This window comes from Hyperolius riggenbachi, chromosome 3 (genome assembly GCF_040937935.1).
Source record: "Hyperolius riggenbachi isolate aHypRig1 chromosome 3, aHypRig1.pri, whole genome shotgun sequence".
In the NCBI taxonomy this organism is placed as follows: domain Eukaryota; kingdom Metazoa; phylum Chordata; class Amphibia; order Anura; family Hyperoliidae; genus Hyperolius; species Hyperolius riggenbachi.
The window spans coordinates 121,995,626-122,011,182 of NC_090648.1; the positions used below are offsets into that span (position 1 = coordinate 121,995,626).

Genomic DNA, 15,557 nt, shown 5'->3' on the forward strand with positions numbered 1-15,557 from the left:
ATATAGCTCTTGCCAGCTTCCTCCACTGCTCTTCAACAAGCAAAAGCATTGGTCTCATTCTTTTTGGTCCTCACTCAAAACAAGCTTCCCTTGTTGGGCAATGACAGCTCCTGCGTGTAGCAGTGGCATACTGGCACCCTTTGGCTTGAATGTTTTGGGTCATAGGAGAAAGGTCATTAAAGGAAGCAAAAGGGCAACTATCTCTGCTCCAGGTGAGGCTCGAACTCACAACCTCGGCATTGCTCAACAGATACTGTCTTATAAGTACCGCGCGCTAACCGATTGCGCCACTGGAGCTCCGTTGCTGCTGTTGGGGAGGTGCCTTTATCACCAGGACACTTGGCCTGTGATGCGTAACTCGTTAAAATGAAGCACATGTCATAAATCATTATAAGACCAAGTCAATTGTTTGTTAAGAAGAAAACCGGTAGAAGACAGGGAGCGTTTGTCCAAATCAGCAAGCCAAGGTGACTATTAAGATCATCTCCATAGAGGTGAGTGGACTTCAATGGAGGCTTGACACAGACTAGGAGCACACAATCACACTTTTTTTGTGGTGGTGAGAGAATAGGCCATGAGAGCAGGCTTTGAAAGCCATGAATACCTCTGAAAAGGTGTGAGATCATTCTGGTCTGCTGCTAAATGTGCATGTTCCTACTGCATATAAGGCGATAATAAGGAAAAGCACACCTATCTCAAGTCATGTTTTATCCCCAGCAGGTGCCACTCCTCCAGAGTCGCAATGCAGTCGGCTGTGTTGGGCAGACTACACATGCAGGCATGATGCAGGGAATCCCTGGGGTATTTACTGGGCAAGGCGTATCTTACACACAGCACCCAAAATGACAGATTGAATTTATTATTATAGAAGATATAAATATATATGACAGCAGAGCCGGCCAATTGAGATGTTCACAATTGCGCGTTGCATCTAGCTTTGAAGTGGGTCCGTGAAAATCAGCAGGAAGTGCATTTTGAAGGTGGAATTGCTATGATTTTTCATAGTGTGGTGACATGATAGTGACTTTACATTTCTTTGACCTTTTGTAACGAGATGTGGGATACCCATTGAAAGCCTTGTCGAATTTCAAGTGGACCTGAACTCAGAACGTCCTTTCTGCTCTAAAAGATACGCAACAGCATAATAACCTTTAAACAAGAAAAATTTCTTTGTTACAGCTAATAGAAATCCTAAGATAAATCTGCACTGTTTCTACTTCCTGACTGATGGAAGCAGACATATTGTTAACAGCCTGTGCTTTCAAATGAGCTTATCTGCCATTGGCAGTCATGTGACCCAGGGTGATCACCACAACTAGTGATTAGACACAAATAAGGGGGACAGGCTAAAGCCTCTAAATACATATACAGGGTGCATTTCTCTATTTTCTCCTTCTTTCCTGTGCAAGAGTTCTGGTCCACTTTAAAAGCCTTTGGCAGCCATGAGAATCCAAGTCATTTGTATCAGAGTACAATGTGTGTTGGTATGCTACATGTAAGGGCCAAAGAAGGAATGTGCCACCCCAGATGGGACTCGAACCCACAATCCCTGGCTTAGGAGGCCAGTGCCTTATCCATTAGGCCACTGGGGCATGCTGTAGAAGTGCAGCAAGTAGGCTTTTGCTCCACAGAGACTGCACAATGCCTCTTGCAGCAAATGAGTTGCAAATGGACGTACTTCTTTTCCTTGTGTTGTGCCATGGATTTTGCAGGTGATATAGCTCTTGCCAGCTTCCTCCACTGCTCTTCAACAAGCAAAAGCATTGGTCTCATTCTTTTTGGTCCTCACTCAAAACAAGCTTCCCTTGTTGGGCAATGACAGCTCCTGCGTGTAGCAGTGGCATACTGGCACCCTTTGGCTTGAATGTTTTGGGTCATAGGAGAAAGGTCATTAAAGGAAGCAAAAGGGCAACTATCTCTGCTCCAGGTGAGGCTCGAACTCACAACCTCGGCATTGCTCAACAGATACTGTCTTATAAGTACCGCGCGCTAACCGATTGCGCCACTGGAGCTCCGTTGCTGCTGTTGGGGAGGTGCCTTTATCACCAGGACACTTGGCCTGTGATGCGTAACTCGTTAAAATGAAGCACATGTCATAAATCATTATAAGACCAAGTCAATTGTTTGTTAAGAAGAAAACCGGTAGAAGACAGGGAGCGTTTGTCCAAATCAGCAAGCCAAGGTGACTATTAAGATCATCTCCATAGAGGTGAGTGGACTTCAATGGAGGCTTGACACAGACTAGGAGCACACAATCACACTTTTTTTGTGGTGGTGAGAGAATAGGCCATGAGAGCAGGCTTTGAAAGCCATGAATACCTCTGAAAAGGTGTGAGATCATTCTGGTCTGCTGCTAAATGTGCATGTTCCTACTGCATATAAGGCGATAATAAGGAAAAGCACACTTATCTCAAGTCATGTTTTATCCCCAGCAGGTGCTACTCCTCCAGAGTCGCAATGCAGTCGGCTGAGTTGGGCAGACTACACATGCAGGCATGATGTAGGGAATCCCTGGGGTATTTACTGGGCAAGGCGTATCTTACACACAGCACCCAAAATGACAGATTGAATTTATTATTATAGAAGATATAAATATATATGACAGCAGAGCCGGCCAATTGAGATGTTCACAATTGCGCGTTGCATCTAGCTTTGAAGTGGGTCCGTGAAAATCAGCAGGAAGTGCATTTTGAAGGTGGATTTGCTATGATTTTCCATAGTGTGGTGACATGATAGTGACTTTACATTTCTTTGACCTTTTGTAACGAGATGTGGGATACCCATTGAAAGCCTTGTCGAATTTCAAGTGGACCTGAACTCAGAACGTCCTTTCTGCTCTAAAAGATACGCAACAGCATAACAACCTTTAAACAAGAAACATTTCTTTGTTACAGCTAATAGAAATCCTAAGATAAATCTGCACTGTTTCTACTTCCTGACTGATGGAAGCAGACATATTGTTAACAGGCTGTGCTTTCAAATGAGCTTATCTGCCATTGGCAGTCATGTGACCCAGGGTGATCACCACAACTAGTGATTAGACACAAATGAGGGGGACAGGCTAAAGTCTCTAAATACATACACAGGGTGCATTTCTCTATGTTCTCCTTCTTTCCTGTGCAAGAGTTCTGGTCCACTTTAAAAGCCTTTGGCAGCCATGAGAATCCAAGTCATTTGTATCAGAGTACAATGTGTGTTGGTATGCTACATGTAAGGGCCAAAGAAGGAACGTGCCACCCCAGATGGGACTCAAACCCACAATCCCTGGCTTAGGAGGCCTGTGCCTTATCCATTAGGGCACTGGGGCATGCTGTAGAAGTGCAGCAAGTAGGCTTTTGCTCCACAGAGACTGCACAATGCCTCTTGCAGCAAATGAGTTGCAAATGGACGTACTTCTTCTCCTTGTGTTGTGCCATGGATTTTGCAGGTGATATAGCTCTTGCCAGCTTCCTCCACTGCTCTTCAACAAGCAAAAGCATTGGTCTCATTCTTTTTGGTCCTCACTCAAAACAAGCTTCCCTTGTTGGGCAATGACAGCTCCTGCGTGTAGCAGTGGCATACTGGCACCCTTTGGCTTGAATGTTTTGGGTCATAGGAGAAAGGTCATTAAAGGAAGCAAAAGGGCAACTATCTCTGCTCCAGGTGAGGCTCGAACTCACAACCTCAGCATTGCTCAACAGATACTGTCTTATAAGTACCGCGCGCTAACCGATTGCGCCACTGGAGCTCCGTTGCTGCTGTTGGGGAGGTGCCTTTATCACCAGGACACTTGGCCTGTGATGCGTAACTCGTTAAAATGAAGCACATGTCATAAATCATTATAAGACCAAGTCAATTGTTTGTTAAGAAGAAAACCGGTAGAAGACAGGGAGCGTTTGTCCAAATCAGCAAGCCAAGGTGACTATTAAGATCATCTCCATAGAGGTGAGTGGACTTCAATGGAGGCTTGACACAGACTAGGAGCACACAATCACACTTTTTTTGTGGTGGTGAGAGAATAGGCCATGAGAGCAGGCTTTGAAAGCCATGAATACCTCTGAAAAGGTGTGAGATCATTCTGGTCTGCTGCTAAATGTGCATGTTCCTACTGCATATAAGGCGATAATAAGGAAAAGCACACCTATCTCAAGTCATGTTTTATCCCCAGCAGGTGCCACTCCTCCAGAGTCGCAATGCAGTCGGCTGTGTTGGGCAGACTACACATGCAGGCATGATGCAGGGAATCCCTGGGGTATTTACTGGGCAAGGCGTATCTTACACACAGCACCCAAAATGACAGATTGAATTTATTATTATAGAAGATATAAATATATATGACAGCAGAGCCGGCCAATTGAGATGTTCACAATTGCGCGTTGCATCTAGCTTTGAAGTGGGTCCGTGAAAATCAGCAGGAAGTGCATTTTGAAGGTGGAATTGCTATGATTTTTCATAGTGTGGTGACATGATAGTGACTTTACATTTCTTTGACCTTTTGTAACGAGATGTGGGATACCCATTGAAAGCCTTGTCGAATTTCAAGTGGACCTGAACTCAGAACGTCCTTTCTGCTCTAAAAGATACGCAACAGCATAATAACCTTTAAACAAGAAAAATTTCTTTGTTACAGCTAATAGAAATCCTAAGATAAATCTGCACTGTTTCTACTTCCTGACTGATGGAAGCAGACATATTGTTAACAGCCTGTGCTTTCAAATGAGCTTATCTGCCATTGGCAGTCATGTGACCCAGGGTGATCACCACAACTAGTGATTAGACACAAATAAGGGGGACAGGCTAAAGCCTCTAAATACATATACAGGGTGCATTTCTCTATTTTCTCCTTCTTTCCTGTGCAAGAGTTCTGGTCCACTTTAAAAGCCTTTGGCAGCCATGAGAATCCAAGTTATTTGTATCAGAGTACAATGTGTGTTGGTTTGCTACATGTAAGGGCCAAAGAAGGAATGTGCCACCCCAGATGGGACTCGAACCCACAATCCCTGGCTTAGGAGGCCAGTGCCTTATCCATTAGGCCACTGGGGCATGCTGTAGAAGTGCAGCAAGTAGGCTTTTGCTCCACAGAGACTGCACAATGCCTCTTGCAGCAAATGAGTTGCAAATGGACGTACTTCTTTTCCTTGTGTTGTGCCATGGATTTTGCAGGTGATATAGCTCTTGCCAGCTTCCTCCACTGCTCTTCAACAAGCAAAAGCATTGGTCTCATTCTTTTTGGTCCTCACTCAAAACAAGCTTCCCTTGTTGGGCAATGACAGCTCCTGCGTGTAGCAGTGGCATACTGGCACCCTTTGGCTTGAATGTTTTGGGTCATAGGAGAAAGGTCATTAAAGGAAGCAAAAGGGCAACTATCTCTGCTCCAGGTGAGGCTCGAACTCACAACCTCAGCATTGCTCAACAGATACTGTCTTATAAGTAGCGCACGCTAACCGATTGCGCCACTGGAGCTCCGTTGCTGCTGTTGGGGAGGTGCCTTTATCACCAGGACACTTGGCCTGTGATGCGTAACTCGTTAAAATGAAGCACATGTCATAAATCATTATAAGACCAAGTCAATTGTTTGTTAAGAAGAAAACCGGTAGAAGACAGGGAGCGTTTGTCCAAATCAGCAAGCCAAGGTGACTATTAAGATCATCTCCATAGAGGTGAGTGGACTTCAATGGAGGCTTGACACAGACTAGGAGCACACAATCACACTTTTTTTGTGGTGGTGAGAGAATAGGCCATGAGAGCAGGCTTTGAAAGCCATGAATACCTCTGAAAAGGTGTGAGATCATTCTGGTCTGCTGCTAAATGTGCATGTTCCTACTGCATATAAGGCGATAATAAGGAAAAGCACACCTATCTCAAGTCATGTTTTATCCCCAGCAGGTGCCACTCCTCCAGAGTCGCAATGCAGTCGGCTGAGTTGGGCAGACTACACATGCAGGCATGATGTAGGGAATCCCTGAGGTATTTACTGGGCAAGGCGTATCTTACACACAGCACCCAAAATGACAGATTGAATTTATTATTATAGAAGATATAAATATATATGACAGCAGAGCCGGCCAATTGAGATGTTCACAATTGCGCGTTGCATCTAGCTTTGAAGTGGGTCCGTGAAAATCAGCAGGAAGTGCATTTTGAAGGTGGATTTGCTATGATTTTCCATAGTGTGGTGACATGATAGTGACTTTACATTTCTTTGACCTTTTGTAACGAGATGTGGGATACCCATTGAAAGCCTTGTCGAATTTCAAGTGGACCTGAACTCAGAACGTCCTTTCTGCTCTAAAAGATACGCAACAGCATAACAACCTTTAAACAAGAAACATTTCTTTGTTACAGCTAATAGAAATCCTAAGATAAATCTGCACTGATGGAAGCAGACATATTGTTAACAGGCTGTGCTTTCAAATGAGCTTATCTGCCATTGGCAGTCATGTGACCCAGGGTGATCACCACAACTAGTGATTAGACACAAATGAGGGGGACAGGCTAAAGTCTCTAAATACATACACAGGGTGCATTTCTCTATGTTCTCCTTCTTTCCTGTGCAAGAGTTCTGGTCCACTTTAAAAGCCTTTGGCAGCCATGAGAATCCAAGTCATTTGTATCAGAGTACAATGTGTGTTGGTATGCTACATGTAAGGGCCAAAGAAGGAATGTGCCACCCCAGATGGGACTCGAACCCACAATCCCTGGCTTAGGAGGCCAGTGCCTTATCCATTAGGCCACTGGGGCATGCTGTAGAAGTGCAGCAAGTAGGCTTTTGCTCCACAGAGACTGCACAATGCCTCTTGCAGCAAATGAGTTGCAAATGGACGTACTTCTTTTCCTTGTGTTGTGCCATGGATTTTGCAGGTGATATAGCTCTTGCCAGCTTCCTCCACTGCTCTTCAACAAGCAAAAGCATTGGTCTCATTCTTTTTGGTCCTCACTCAAAACAAGCTTCCCTTGTTGGGCAATGACAGCTCCTGCGTGTAGCAGTGGCATACTGGCACCCTTTGGCTTGAATGTTTTGGGTCATAGGAGAAAGGTCATTAAAGGAAGCAAAAGGGCAACTATCTCTGCTCCAGGTGAGGCTTGAACTCACAACCTCGGCATTGCTCAACAGATACTGTCTTATAAGTACCGCGCGCTAACCGATTGCGCCACTGGAGCTCCGTTGCTGCTGTTGGGGAGGTGCCTTTATCACCAGGACACTTGGCCTGTGATGCGTAACTCGTTAAAATGAAGCACATGTCATAAATCATTATAAGACCAAGTCAATTGTTTGTTAAGAAGAAAACCGGTAGAAGACAGGGAGCGTTTGTCCAAATCAGCAAGCCAAGGTGACTATTAAGATCATCTCCATAGAGGTGAGTGGACTTCAATGGAGGCTTGACACAGACTAGGAGCACACAATCACACTTTTTTTGTGGTGGTGAGAGAATAGGCCATGAGAGCAGGCTTTGAAAGCCATGAATACCTCTGAAAAGGTGTGAGATCATTCTGGTCTGCTGCTAAATGTGCATGTTCCTACTGCATATAAGGCGATAATAAGGAAAAGCACACCTATCTCAAGTCATGTTTTATCCCCAGCAGGTGCCACTCCTCCAGAGTCGCAATGCAGTCGGCTGTGTTGGGCAGACTACACATGCAGGCATGATGCAGGGAATCCCTGGGGTATTTACTGGGCAAGGCGTATCTTACACACAGCACCCAAAATGACAGATTGAATTTATTATTATAGAAGATATAAATATATATGACAGCAGAGCCGGCCAATTGAGATGTTCACAATTGCGCGTTGCATCTAGCTTTGAAGTGGGTCCGTGAAAATCAGCAGGAAGTGCATTTTGAAGGTGGATTTGCTATGATTTTCCATAGTGTGGTGACATGATAGTGACTTTACATTTCTTTGACCTTTTGTAACGAGATGTGGGATACCCATTGAAAGCCTTGTCGAATTTCAAGTGGACCTGAACTCAGAACGTCCTTTCTGCTCTAAAAGATACGCAACAGCATAATAACCTTTAAACAAGAAAAATTTCTTTGTTACAGCTAATAGAAATCCTAAGATAAATCTGCACTGTTTCTACTTCCTGACTGATGGAAGCAGACATATTGTTAACAGCCTGTGCTTTCAAATGAGCTTATCTGCCATTGGCAGTCATGTGACCCAGGGTGATCACCACAACTAGTGATTAGACACAAATAAGGGGGACAGGCTAAAGCCTCTAAATACATATACAGGGTGCATTTCTCTATTTTCTCCTTCTTTCCTGTGCAAGAGTTCTGGTCCACTTTAAAAGCCTTTGGCAGCCATGAGAATCCAAGTCATTTGTATCAGAGTACAATGTGTGTTGGTATGCTACATGTAAGGGCCAAAGAAGGAATGTGCCACCCCAGATGGGACTCGAACCCACAATCCCTGGCTTAGGAGGCCAGTGCCTTATCCATTAGGCCACTGGGGCATGCTGTAGAAGTGCAGCAAGTAGGCTTTTGCTCCACAGAGACTGCACAATGCCTCTTGCAGCAAATGAGTTGCAAATGGACGTACTTCTTTTCCTTGTGTTGTGCCATGGATTTTGCAGGTGATATAGCTCTTGCCAGCTTCCTCCACTGCTCTTCAACAAGCAAAAGCATTGGTCTCATTCTTTTTGGTCCTCACTCAAAACAAGCTTCCCTTGTTGGGCAATGACAGCTCCTGCGTGTAGCAGTGGCATACTGGCACCCTTTGGCTTGAATGTTTTGGGTCATAGGAGAAAGGTCATTAAAGGAAGCAAAAGGGCAACTATCTCTGCTCCAGGTGAGGCTCGAACTCACAACCTCGGCATTGCTCAACAGATACTGTCTTATAAGTACCGCGCGCTAACCGATTGCGCCACTGGAGCTCCGTTGCTGCTGTTGGGGAGGTGCCTTTATCACCAGGACACTTGGCCTGTGATGCGTAACTCGTTAAAATGAAGCACATGTCATAAATCATTATAAGACCAAGTCAATTGTTTGTTAAGAAGAAAACCGGTAGAAGACAGGGAGCGTTTGTCCAAATCAGCAAGCCAAGGTGACTATTAAGATCATCTCCATAGAGGTGAGTGGACTTCAATGGAGGCTTGACACAGACTAGGAGCACACAATCACACTTTTTTTGTGGTGGTGAGAGAATAGGCCATGAGAGCAGGCTTTGAAAGCCATGAATACCTCTGAAAAGGTGTGAGATCATTCTGGTCTGCTGCTAAATGTGCATGTTCCTACTGCATATAAGGCGATAATAAGGAAAAGCACACTTATCTCAAGTCATGTTTTATCCCCAGCAGGTGCTACTCCTCCAGAGTCGCAATGCAGTCGGCTGAGTTGGGCAGACTACACATGCAGGCATGATGTAGGGAATCCCTGGGGTATTTACTGGGCAAGGCGTATCTTACACACAGCACCCAAAATGACAGATTGAATTTATTATTATAGAAGATATAAATATATATGACAGCAGAGCCGGCCAATTGAGATGTTCACAATTGCGCGTTGCATCTAGCTTTGAAGTGGGTCCGTGAAAATCAGCAGGAAGTGCATTTTGAAGGTGGATTTGCTATGATTTTCCATAGTGTGGTGACATGATAGTGACTTTACATTTCTTTGACCTTTTGTAACGAGATGTGGGATACCCATTGAAAGCCTTGTCGAATTTCAAGTGGACCTGAACTCAGAACGTCCTTTCTGCTCTAAAAGATACGCAACAGCATAACAACCTTTAAACAAGAAACATTTCTTTGTTACAGCTAATAGAAATCCTAAGATAAATCTGCACTGTTTCTACTTCCTGACTGATGGAAGCAGACATATTGTTAACAGGCTGTGCTTTCAAATGAGCTTATCTGCCATTGGCAGTCATGTGACCCAGGGTGATCACCACAACTAGTGATTAGACACAAATGAGGGGGACAGGCTAAAGTCTCTAAATACATACACAGGGTGCATTTCTCTATGTTCTCCTTCTTTCCTGTGCAAGAGTTCTGGTCCACTTTAAAAGCCTTTGGCAGCCATGAGAATCCAAGTCATTTGTATCAGAGTACAATGTGTGTTGGTATGCTACATGTAAGGGCCAAAGAAGGAACGTGCCACCCCAGATGGGACTCGAACCCACAATCCCTGGCTTAGGAGGCCTGTGCCTTATCCATTAGGGCACTGGGGCATGCTGTAGAAGTGCAGCAAGTAGGCTTTTGCTCCACAGAGACTGCACAATGCCTCTTGCAGCAAATGAGTTGCAAATGGACGTACTTCTTCTCCTTGTGTTGTGCCATGGATTTTGCAGGTGATATAGCTCTTGCCAGCTTCCTCCACTGCTCTTCAACAAGCAAAAGCATTGGTCTCATTCTTTTTGGTCCTCACTCAAAACAAGCTTCCCTTGTTGGGCAATGACAGCTCCTGCGTGTAGCAGTGGCATACTGGCACCCTTTGGCTTGAATGTTTTGGGTCATAGGAGAAAGGTCATTAAAGGAAGCAAAAGGGCAACTATCTCTGCTCCAGGTGAGGCTCGAACTCACAACCTCAGCATTGCTCAACAGATACTGTCTTATAAGTACCGCGCGCTAACCGATTGCGCCACTGGAGCTCCGTTGCTGCTGTTGGGGAGGTGCCTTTATCACCAGGACACTTGGCCTGTGATGCGTAACTCGTTAAAATGAAGCACATGTCATAAATCATTATAAGACCAAGTCAATTGTTTGTTAAGAAGAAAACCGGTAGAAGACAGGGAGCGTTTGTCCAAATCAGCAAGCCAAGGTGACTATTAAGATCATCTCCATAGAGGTGAGTGGACTTCAATGGAGGCTTGACACAGACTAGGAGCACACAATCACACTTTTTTTGTGGTGGTGAGAGAATAGGCCATGAGAGCAGGCTTTGAAAGCCATGAATACCTCTGAAAAGGTGTGAGATCATTCTGGTCTGCTGCTAAATGTGCATGTTCCTACTGCATATAAGGCGATAATAAGGAAAAGCACACCTATCTCAAGTCATGTTTTATCCCCAGCAGGTGCCACTCCTCCAGAGTCGCAATGCAGTCGGCTGTGTTGGGCAGACTACACATGCAGGCATGATGCAGGGAATCCCTGGGGTATTTACTGGGCAAGGCGTATCTTACACACAGCACCCAAAATGACAGATTGAATTTATTATTATAGAAGATATAAATATATATGACAGCAGAGCCGGCCAATTGAGATGTTCACAATTGCGCGTTGCATCTAGCTTTGAAGTGGGTCCGTGAAAATCAGCAGGAAGTGCATTTTGAAGGTGGAATTGCTATGATTTTTCATAGTGTGGTGACATGATAGTGACTTTACATTTCTTTGACCTTTTGTAACGAGATGTGGGATACCCATTGAAAGCCTTGTCGAATTTCAAGTGGACCTGAACTCAGAACGTCCTTTCTGCTCTAAAAGATACGCAACAGCATAATAACCTTTAAACAAGAAAAATTTCTTTGTTACAGCTAATAGAAATCCTAAGATAAATCTGCACTGTTTCTACTTCCTGACTGATGGAAGCAGACATATTGTTAACAGCCTGTGCTTTCAAATGAGCTTATCTGCCATTGGCAGTCATGTGACCCAGGGTGATCACCACAACTAGTGATTAGACACAAATAAGGGGGACAGGCTAAAGCCTCTAAATACATATACAGGGTGCATTTCTCTATTTTCTCCTTCTTTCCTGTGCAAGAGTTCTGGTCCACTTTAAAAGCCTTTGGCAGCCATGAGAATCCAAGTTATTTGTATCAGAGTACAATGTGTGTTGGTTTGCTACATGTAAGGGCCAAAGAAGGAATGTGCCACCCCAGATGGGACTCGAACCCACAATCCCTGGCTTAGGAGGCCAGTGCCTTATCCATTAGGCCACTGGGGCATGCTGTAGAAGTGCAGCAAGTAGGCTTTTGCTCCACAGAGACTGCACAATGCCTCTTGCAGCAAATGAGTTGCAAATGGACGTACTTCTTTTCCTTGTGTTGTGCCATGGATTTTGCAGGTGATATAGCTCTTGCCAGCTTCCTCCACTGCTCTTCAACAAGCAAAAGCATTGGTCTCATTCTTTTTGGTCCTCACTCAAAACAAGCTTCCCTTGTTGGGCAATGACAGCTCCTGCGTGTAGCAGTGGCATACTGGCACCCTTTGGCTTGAATGTTTTGGGTCATAGGAGAAAGGTCATTAAAGGAAGCAAAAGGGCAACTATCTCTGCTCCAGGTGAGGCTCGAACTCACAACCTCAGCATTGCTCAACAGATACTGTCTTATAAGTAGCGCACGCTAACCGATTGCGCCACTGGAGCTCCGTTGCTGCTGTTGGGGAGGTGCCTTTATCACCAGGACACTTGGCCTGTGATGCGTAACTCGTTAAAATGAAGCACATGTCATAAATCATTATAAGACCAAGTCAATTGTTTGTTAAGAAGAAAACCGGTAGAAGACAGGGAGCGTTTGTCCAAATCAGCAAGCCAAGGTGACTATTAAGATCATCTCCATAGAGGTGAGTGGACTTCAATGGAGGCTTGACACAGACTAGGAGCACACAATCACACTTTTTTTGTGGTGGTGAGAGAATAGGCCATGAGAGCAGGCTTTGAAAGCCATGAATACCTCTGAAAAGGTGTGAGATCATTCTGGTCTGCTGCTAAATGTGCATGTTCCTACTGCATATAAGGCGATAATAAGGAAAAGCACACCTATCTCAAGTCATGTTTTATCCCCAGCAGGTGCCACTCCTCCAGAGTCGCAATGCAGTCGGCTGAGTTGGGCAGACTACACATGCAGGCATGATGTAGGGAATCCCTGAGGTATTTACTGGGCAAGGCGTATCTTACACACAGCACCCAAAATGACAGATTGAATTTATTATTATAGAAGATATAAATATATATGACAGCAGAGCCGGCCAATTGAGATGTTCACAATTGCGCGTTGCATCTAGCTTTGAAGTGGGTCCGTGAAAATCAGCAGGAAGTGCATTTTGAAGGTGGATTTGCTATGATTTTCCATAGTGTGGTGACATGATAGTGACTTTACATTTCTTTGACCTTTTGTAACGAGATGTGGGATACCCATTGAAAGCCTTGTCGAATTTCAAGTGGACCTGAACTCAGAACGTCCTTTCTGCTCTAAAAGATACGCAACAGCATAACAACCTTTAAACAAGAAACATTTCTTTGTTACAGCTAATAGAAATCCTAAGATAAATCTGCACTGATGGAAGCAGACATATTGTTAACAGGCTGTGCTTTCAAATGAGCTTATCTGCCATTGGCAGTCATGTGACCCAGGGTGATCACCACAACTAGTGATTAGACACAAATGAGGGGGACAGGCTAAAGTCTCTAAATACATACACAGGGTGCATTTCTCTATGTTCTCCTTCTTTCCTGTGCAAGAGTTCTGGTCCACTTTAAAAGCCTTTGGCAGCCATGAGAATCCAAGTCATTTGTATCAGAGTACAATGTGTGTTGGTATGCTACATGTAAGGGCCAAAGAAGGAATGTGCCACCCCAGATGGGACTCGAACCCACAATCCCTGGCTTAGGAGGCCAGTGCCTTATCCATTAGGCCACTGGGGCATGCTGTAGAAGTGCAGCAAGTAGGCTTTTGCTCCACAGAGACTGCACAATGCCTCTTGCAGCAAATGAGTTGCAAATGGACGTACTTCTTTTCCTTGTGTTGTGCCATGGATTTTGCAGGTGATATAGCTCTTGCCAGCTTCCTCCACTGCTCTTCAACAAGCAAAAGCATTGGTCTCATTCTTTTTGGTCCTCACTCAAAACAAGCTTCCCTTGTTGGGCAATGACAGCTCCTGCGTGTAGCAGTGGCATACTGGCACCCTTTGGCTTGAATGTTTTGGGTCATAGGAGAAAGGTCATTAAAGGAAGCAAAAGGGCAACTATCTCTGCTCCAGGTGAGGCTTGAACTCACAACCTCGGCATTGCTCAACAGATACTGTCTTATAAGTACCGCGCGCTAACCGATTGCGCCACTGGAGCTCCGTTGCTGCTGTTGGGGAGGTGCCTTTATCACCAGGACACTTGGCCTGTGATGCGTAACTCGTTAAAATGAAGCACATGTCATAAATCATTATAAGACCAAGTCAATTGTTTGTTAAGAAGAAAACCGGTAGAAGACAGGGAGCGTTTGTCCAAATCAGCAAGCCAAGGTGACTATTAAGATCATCTCCATAGAGGTGAGTGGACTTCAATGGAGGCTTGACACAGACTAGGAGCACACAATCACACTTTTTTTGTGGTGGTGAGAGAATAGGCCATGAGAGCAGGCTTTGAAAGCCATGAATACCTCTGAAAAGGTGTGAGATCATTCTGGTCTGCTGCTAAATGTGCATGTTCCTACTGCATATAAGGCGATAATAAGGAAAAGCACACCTATCTCAAGTCATGTTTTATCCCCAGCAGGTGCCACTCCTCCAGAGTCGCAATGCAGTCGGCTGTGTTGGGCAGACTACACATGCAGGCATGATGCAGGGAATCCCTGGGGTATTTACTGGGCAAGGCGTATCTTACACACAGCACCCAAAATGACAGATTGAATTTATTATTATAGAAGATATAAATATATATGACAGCAGAGCCGGCCAATTGAGATGTTCACAATTGCGCGTTGCATCTAGCTTTGAAGTGGGTCCGTGAAAATCAGCAGGAAGTGCATTTTGAAGGTGGAATTGCTATGATTTTTCATAGTGTGGTGACATGATAGTGACTTTACATTTCTTTGACCTTTTGTAACGAGATGTGGGATACCCATTGAAAGCCTTGTCGAATTTCAAGTGGACCTGAACTCAGAACGTCCTTTCTGCTCTAAAAGATACGCAACAGCATAATAACCTTTAAACAAGAAAAATTTCTTTGTTACAGCTAATAGAAATCCTAAGATAAATCTGCACTGTTTCTACTTCCTGACTGATGGAAGCAGACATATTGTTAACAGCCTGTGCTTTCAAATGAGCTTATCTGCCATTGGCAGTCATGTGACCCAGGGTGATCACCACAACTAGTGATTAGACACAAATAAGGGGGACAGGCTAAAGCCTCTAAATACATATACAGGGTGCATTTCTCTATTTTCTCCTTCTTTCCTGTGCAAGAGTTCTGGTCCACTTTAAAAGCCTTTGGCAGCCATGAGAATCCAAGTCATTTGTATCAGAGTACAATGTGTGTTGGTATGCTACATGTAAGGGCCAAAGAAGGAATGTGCCACCCCAGATGGGACTCGAACCCACAATCCCTGGCTTAGGAGGCCAGTGCCTTATCCATTAGGCCACTGGGGCATGCTGTAGAAGTGCAGCAAGTAGGCTTTTGCTCCACAGAGACTGCACAATGCCTCTTGCAGCAAATGAGTTGCAAATGGACGTACTTCTTTTCCTTGTGTTGTGCCATGGATTTTGCAGGTGATATAGCTCTTGCCAGCTTCCTCCACTGCTCTTCAACAAGCAAAAGCATTGGTCTCATTCTTTTTGGTCCTCACTCAAAACAAGCTTCCCTTGTTGGGCAATGACAGCTCCTGCGTGTAGCAGTGGCATACTGGCACCCTTTGGCTTGAATGTTTT

General features: G+C 44.7%; 16 non-coding genes across 16 annotated transcripts; all 16 read right to left on the reverse strand.

Moving 5' to 3' along the window:
* Positions 1-204: 204 nt before the first annotated feature.
* On the reverse strand, positions 205-297 carry TRNAI-UAU (transfer RNA isoleucine (anticodon UAU)). The gene is given in 2 exon segments: positions 205-240; positions 260-297. It is a non-coding gene; the product is annotated as a tRNA-Ile (tRNA).
* A 1,222-nt stretch (positions 298-1,519) lies between these two features.
* TRNAR-CCU (transfer RNA arginine (anticodon CCU)) lies at positions 1,520-1,592 on the reverse strand. The gene has a single exon. It is a non-coding gene; the product is annotated as a tRNA-Arg (tRNA).
* Positions 1,593-1,919: 327 nt separating this feature from the next.
* On the reverse strand, positions 1,920-2,012 carry TRNAI-UAU (transfer RNA isoleucine (anticodon UAU)). Its single transcript is given in 2 exon segments — positions 1,920-1,955; positions 1,975-2,012. It is a non-coding gene; the product is annotated as a tRNA-Ile (tRNA).
* Positions 2,013-3,634: 1,622 nt separating this feature from the next.
* On the reverse strand, positions 3,635-3,727 carry TRNAI-UAU (transfer RNA isoleucine (anticodon UAU)). The gene is given in 2 exon segments: positions 3,635-3,670; positions 3,690-3,727. It is a non-coding gene; the product is annotated as a tRNA-Ile (tRNA).
* Positions 3,728-4,949: 1,222 nt separating this feature from the next.
* TRNAR-CCU (transfer RNA arginine (anticodon CCU)) lies at positions 4,950-5,022 on the reverse strand. Its single transcript has one exon. It is a non-coding gene; the product is annotated as a tRNA-Arg (tRNA).
* A 327-nt stretch (positions 5,023-5,349) lies between these two features.
* Positions 5,350-5,442, reverse strand: TRNAI-UAU (transfer RNA isoleucine (anticodon UAU)). The gene is given in 2 exon segments: positions 5,350-5,385; positions 5,405-5,442. It is a non-coding gene; the product is annotated as a tRNA-Ile (tRNA).
* A 1,205-nt stretch (positions 5,443-6,647) lies between these two features.
* Positions 6,648-6,720, reverse strand: TRNAR-CCU (transfer RNA arginine (anticodon CCU)). Its single transcript has one exon. It is a non-coding gene; the product is annotated as a tRNA-Arg (tRNA).
* Positions 6,721-7,047: 327 nt separating this feature from the next.
* On the reverse strand, positions 7,048-7,140 carry TRNAI-UAU (transfer RNA isoleucine (anticodon UAU)). Its single transcript is given in 2 exon segments — positions 7,048-7,083; positions 7,103-7,140. It is a non-coding gene; the product is annotated as a tRNA-Ile (tRNA).
* A 1,222-nt stretch (positions 7,141-8,362) lies between these two features.
* TRNAR-CCU (transfer RNA arginine (anticodon CCU)) lies at positions 8,363-8,435 on the reverse strand. The gene has a single exon. It is a non-coding gene; the product is annotated as a tRNA-Arg (tRNA).
* A 327-nt stretch (positions 8,436-8,762) lies between these two features.
* On the reverse strand, positions 8,763-8,855 carry TRNAI-UAU (transfer RNA isoleucine (anticodon UAU)). The gene is given in 2 exon segments: positions 8,763-8,798; positions 8,818-8,855. It is a non-coding gene; the product is annotated as a tRNA-Ile (tRNA).
* Positions 8,856-10,477: 1,622 nt separating this feature from the next.
* TRNAI-UAU (transfer RNA isoleucine (anticodon UAU)) lies at positions 10,478-10,570 on the reverse strand. The gene is given in 2 exon segments: positions 10,478-10,513; positions 10,533-10,570. It is a non-coding gene; the product is annotated as a tRNA-Ile (tRNA).
* Positions 10,571-11,792: 1,222 nt separating this feature from the next.
* Positions 11,793-11,865, reverse strand: TRNAR-CCU (transfer RNA arginine (anticodon CCU)). Its single transcript has one exon. It is a non-coding gene; the product is annotated as a tRNA-Arg (tRNA).
* Positions 11,866-12,192: 327 nt separating this feature from the next.
* TRNAI-UAU (transfer RNA isoleucine (anticodon UAU)) lies at positions 12,193-12,285 on the reverse strand. Its single transcript is given in 2 exon segments — positions 12,193-12,228; positions 12,248-12,285. It is a non-coding gene; the product is annotated as a tRNA-Ile (tRNA).
* Positions 12,286-13,490: 1,205 nt separating this feature from the next.
* TRNAR-CCU (transfer RNA arginine (anticodon CCU)) lies at positions 13,491-13,563 on the reverse strand. Its single transcript has one exon. It is a non-coding gene; the product is annotated as a tRNA-Arg (tRNA).
* A 327-nt stretch (positions 13,564-13,890) lies between these two features.
* Positions 13,891-13,983, reverse strand: TRNAI-UAU (transfer RNA isoleucine (anticodon UAU)). Its single transcript is given in 2 exon segments — positions 13,891-13,926; positions 13,946-13,983. It is a non-coding gene; the product is annotated as a tRNA-Ile (tRNA).
* A 1,222-nt stretch (positions 13,984-15,205) lies between these two features.
* TRNAR-CCU (transfer RNA arginine (anticodon CCU)) lies at positions 15,206-15,278 on the reverse strand. Its single transcript has one exon. It is a non-coding gene; the product is annotated as a tRNA-Arg (tRNA).
* Positions 15,279-15,557: the final 279 nt, after the last annotated feature.